The sequence below is a fragment of the Durio zibethinus genome, chromosome 7, assembly GCF_047325235.1.
Source record: "Durio zibethinus cultivar Kanyao isolate XHJ-2024 chromosome 7, ASM4732523v1, whole genome shotgun sequence".
Classification (NCBI taxonomy): domain Eukaryota; kingdom Viridiplantae; phylum Streptophyta; class Magnoliopsida; order Malvales; family Malvaceae; genus Durio; species Durio zibethinus.
This window is the reverse complement of record NC_143168.1, coordinates 17,112,203-17,117,892: the sequence shown is the minus strand read 5'-3', so window position 1 is coordinate 17,117,892 and position 5,690 is coordinate 17,112,203. Positions and strand designations below refer to the sequence as shown.

At 30.1% G+C, this 5,690-nt stretch overlaps 1 pseudogene; it reads left to right on the top strand.

The window, feature by feature from the left end:
• The first annotated feature begins 2,802 nt into the window (after positions 1-2,802).
• Positions 2,803-5,211, top strand: LOC111286872 (disease resistance protein At4g27190-like; annotated as a pseudogene).
• Positions 5,212-5,690: the final 479 nt, after the last annotated feature.

Here is a 5,690-nt window from a genome sequence, read left to right as displayed (position 1 = left end):
ATCTATACGTTATGACAACAATTAATTTTACTTCAGTTGATAATTTTTTACTTAGAATAATTTATGTTAGATCGTTCAATCATTGAATGCAAAAAAAAAAAAAAAAAAGAGCAATTTAAGAAAATTAAAAATTATTAAATAAAATTGAGATATCAATTAATCATACATATATGTGCATATTAATATAAAAGTTGAGAAAAAAGTAAATTAACTATTGTTTCAATTAAAGTGAACAATTTTTATTACAATTTAACAAGACCCAATCATGAGTTATTGATAACTCCACCACTTCTTAAATCATTAAAAAGTACAATTAAAGTACCTCTGATTTGACAACGGTTTTTGTTTTCAAAAATAACAATTAAAAAATTCTAAAATAAAAAATATAAAAATTAATTATATAGATCAGACTAAACTATAATAATATTTAAAAAATTATTTCAAGGTACTAAAAAGATTTAATTATGTTATAATTATCAAATGATTAACTCATAAAACATATAAATAATAAAATGATTAACATACGTATATAGTTAATTTATTAAAACAAAATAAAATTAAAAGATAAAAAATAAAAAATGCTTTAATGACGTAATTATGATTATTTTTATTGAATTATTTAGAAAAATAAACTTTATATGCAATTGTTTTTACAACAACTAAAGAAACAAATTTCATAAAATTGTTTTATTCCTATACACAACAGGTTTTAATATCGTTTTATTTGTATTTTCATTTGATATGAAAAATCATTTTGTTTATAAAAAAGTAAGTCTAATAACAAACAAAAATAATTTAAATTAAATTTATAAAAAATTACTAATAATATTTTAATAAGTCACTTTTAATATTTTTAGAATTAAAATTTTATTAAGGGTATTTTAATCAATCACTTTTAATTTTTTTAGTCTAATTATAAAAAAAGTCTAATAATTAAAAAATTATTTAAATTAAATTGATAAAAATATTTATTAAAAACATTTTAGCCAATCAATTTTAGCACTTTTAAAATTAAAATTATAAAATATTTTATAGTTTAATTTCATATAGACTCTATTTTTAATTTTATTTGATTTAAATTAAACTTAAATAAATTAATAAAAGTTATATATTTATGGATAAAGTTATTAATTTAAAATTTTATAAAAGTGTTTAGGTTGATATATATATATATATATATATATATGGACAAAAAAAAATTGGATCGTATATTTTTATCTCATGCCTAAGCTGGATAACAAGTACTGAAACTGAAGAAGAGCCAATTACTTTCCAATTAAAGAATGTTAATTTCTATGTTTTTGTGAAGATTATAGCTAAAGTTCCTGCAAATCTTTTTTCTGAAGTTAGATAGCAAGATAGTATTCTTTTACGAAATTTAATCAGTCTTCTTTATGGCTACGTCTTTCATTTGTTACACTGCTTCATAAATGGAACTGGCAGTTTATTGTTGCAGAATAAAGGGCATGCTGTATTATTTATGGAGCATTTCTCTGCTATAGCACCAACACTGCCACATTTCATGCTACCATCAGACATTTCACTTCTTGCCAATATTGTATTTGAATTTTTAACTATTTTTGTGGTTGAATTTTCTGAGTATATATATGCATCTGTGCCTTTATTTAGTTGTAAGTTCCATCAAATCAGAATCCCTTCGATCATCTTTTATGCAAATATGCAAAATTTTGTGTTCATTCTCCTGGCTTTAGAGAAACCAAATGGCAAATAATTTCTTTTACTTTTTTCACTTCAAACAACACAATAGAAAATCGTTTTCTAAAATTTCTTTTTTTTTCCTCAATTTTTTTTTAAGAAAACGGAGCCTAAGAATCATGCAAACTAAGGGATTATACATTCAATATGGTAATATTTAATTTATAAAAATTTATTATTGAATCGTTAATTTAATGGTATTAAAATTTACTTAAAATTAAAAATTTGGAAATCAAACTTCAAATTTTAATAATCACAAAAAAATCAAAGACATTTATTAGAATTTAAGACGAATTCCATTTCAAAATTTCGTCAACTCCAGTAACGAATACTTGAATTCAATTTTATTCAATCTAAAGTATTTTTCTATTTTCTTTTCCTTCCCAAAATTTTTTGGGACTTTGTCACATAAAACATCAAATAATTTTGAATTATTAATACATATAAATTTTACTTTATTTTTGTCCTATTTGCCTCATCACTACTTCTACTTTTACATTCAATCTCATTTTCCCACTGTTGTTTTCAATCATGTCCCAGCCAATTTCACTTGCTATGCAAATAGACCTTTCGTGACAGTCCGTTGCCCATCACATCTGTTCTTCATTGTATATACCCAATATAATTATAACTTGCTCACTTTGAGTCGCCTTAGTCAAATTAATTTTCGCTTTGTTCTGTTATTGAAAAACAAAAGGCAAAAAAATGAATTTGCTTTCCTTGCACGTTGATAAGTGGGAGAATTAGTTGCTGAGCCAGAACCATCTTTGAAGAAAGGCAGATTTTCTCATATTTTGTGGTGGTACACCGTACGCCCTTAAAAACCCTTCCAATTTTAGGTCCTTCGCTTTCTTTTATTGGCTCGGTGTTACTTGCTATATTAGAGGCTTTTCTTTCTACTTGTTTCATTGTAATTTGCTTTTTTTTTTCCTACTCGTTTCATTGTAATTTCTTTTCTGGTTTCGCTCTCCTTTGTTCTCTCTTTTTCTTTTTGTTCACCCACAGATTTTGTTATTCAGTTTGCTTCCTGTTTGCTTCTCCCAACTTAGAAAATAAAAGAAAAAACGAGAAAAAAAAGGAAAAAAGATGGAGTTTGTTGTCGCCATCGTTAGCTCTTTTGTCGCCATAGCTGCAATATACACGATCTCTTATATCAAAAACCATATCAAATACCTTTCTAATCATGAGAATCAGGTTCAGACCCTCAAGAATCAAGCTGAGAGCCTGAAGGATGCAAGAGAAAGAGTGCGGTATTCCGTTGCTGCTGCTAAACGAAACAGGAAAGAGATCGAACATGATGCTGACAATGGTTAACTACAGTCAACAAGAAGATCGCTGAATAAGTGGAGAAAGTAAAACGGGATGATGAAAAAGCAAGGAAAAAGTGTTTCATCGGCTTGTGTCCTAATCTATGGACTCGTTACAAGCTTAAAATGAAAGCAGAAGAGGAGGCGAAGCTTGTTGCTGATCTGCTCGAGCAGCAGGCCAAATTTGACAGGGTTTCTTTTCGTGCAGCTCCACAAGGTATCATTGTCGCATCAGTTAAAGGTTTTGAAGAATTCGAGTCAAGGACGTTGGTTTCAAATGGAATTATGGGGGCAATGAAAGATGCTTGTATCAATTTTATAGGGGTGCATGGGATGGGTGGCATAGGAAAGACTAAGCTAGTCAAAGAAGTTGCTGGACAGGTCAAGGAGGGCAAGTTATTTGATTCAGTGGTTATTGCAACTGTAAATCAGACCCTTGATGTTAAAGGAATTCAAGACCAAATTACAGATTTATTGGGTTTAAGATTTGAGGAACAGAGTATGGTAGGAAGGGCATCTTGACTGCAAGAAAGATTGAAAAAAGAGGAGAAGATTCTTGTTGTTTTGGATGATATATGGGCAAGATTAGATCTTGAGGAAGTTGGGATTCCTTTTGGAAATGAACATGAGTGATGCAAGATTCTGCTAACTTCTAGAGATCTCAATGTCTTATCAAGTGGGATGGATACTCAGAAAAATTTTGCAGTTGGCCTTTTAAATGAAAAAGAAGCCAGGGACCTGTTGAAGAAGATGGCTGGTGACAATGTTGAAAGTTGTGATTTGCAGGCTACAGCTATTAAAGTAGCAAAGAAATGTGTGGGATTGCCAATCGCCATTGCACCAGTTGCAAGGGCTTTGAGAAAAAGAAGTTTGTTTGAATGGAAGAATGCTTTGTGTGAACTAAAGACGCCTTCATCAAGAAACTTAAAAGGGGTAACAGCGGGCGTATATTCAGCTATAGAGTTGAGTTACAATTATTTAGAAAGTGAGGAAGTTAAGTTGACTTTCTTGCTTTGCAGTTTCTTAGGCCATAATGGGTTGATTCAAGACTTGTTGAAATATATAATCGGTCTGGGTTTGTTTCATGACGTCAACAAAAGAGGAAGCAAGAAACAGAGTGTTGACAGTGGTGAGTAACCTGAAAGCCTCTTGTCTGTTGCTTGATAGTTTCAACAGTGAACGTTTTGATATCCATGACGTTGTTTGGTATTTTGCTACATCAATTGCAAATAGGGACCTCCGCATGTTTGTGTTAATTAATGGTGATGCGCTCAAACAATGGCCTGAAAACGAGGTGTTGAGAAATTGCAATGCGATTAATTTACTTTACCTAACGTTAGTGAGCTTCCTGAAGAGATGGAGTGGTCACTTCTTTCCTTTTTCCATATGGCCCATGAAGGTACAGTAAAAATTCCAGCCAACTTTTTTAGACGAACAGAAAACTTAATGTCTTAGATTTGACCGGAATGCACTTTCCATCCTTACCTGTGCCAAGTGAACGCCTCACAAACCTTCACACGTTGTGTCTAAACCAATTGAACAGAAAGACATAAACATCGTTGGGAAGCTCAAGAATTTGGAAATCCTTAGCCTTTCTCGATCAGACATTAAAGCACTACCTCAGGAGATAGCACAATTGTCTCAGTTAAGGATGTTAGATTTGAGTCATTGTACTAGACTCGAAATCATCCCACCAAATGTCTTATCGAGTTTGTCCAAATTAGAAGAATTATATATGGACAATAGCTTTGTTCAATGGGAAGATGAAGTACTTCGCAAAGGAAGGAGGAATGTTAGCCTTGAGGAGTTAAATTATTTGTCTCATCTGACCACATTATACGCTTATATTCCTAATGCCCAAATAATTCCAAAACATATGTTCATTTATGCGTTGGACAGATACAGGATTCTCATTGGAGATGAGTGGGAGTGGTCCAAAGGCTATGAATACTCAAGAACATTGAAATTCAAGTTGTATACAAATATTTACATGGATCATGGGGTAAAAATATTGATGAAAAAGACTGAAGATTTACATCTGGATCAACTTAAAGGCATCAAGAATGTACTTGCTGAGTTAAACAACGGGGAAGATTTTCCACATTTAAAGAAACTTCACATCCAAAATGGTCGGGAGTCCAATATATTGCAACAGAGAAAATTAAGCTTTCTCAATTGCAGTCCATGACACTTGAAGGTCTGCCACAGCTCATTAACTTTTGCTCTTAAGACAAATGGTATTAATTTGTTTGTTTGTGGATATTCCATATTCCAACTTTAGCTTTTATGGATTGGCCAAAAAAAAAAAAGCTTTTATGCATATTTGTTTACATGTTAAAATATTAAAAAAGTCCTTTGAATTATTTCATTTGTTAAATAATTTTTTTATATTTTTATTATATTTAAATAAGTACTTATACTTTGATTTATATCCAAACAAATTCTTATTTCAAATGAAGTACTGCATTTTTTTTTCTGGTTCTCTTTAATTAAGAAAATTTTGATATTTTACATAAGTAAAAGTTTTACTTTAACATTTGTAATTGTGGGAAACTAATGTCTTACATGTATGATGTATTATGTTAAGGGCTTATTTAAATAGAAATTAAAAATTAAAAACTTATTTGGATACAATAAAAATATAAGAATTTGTCTAAGTAATGTGGT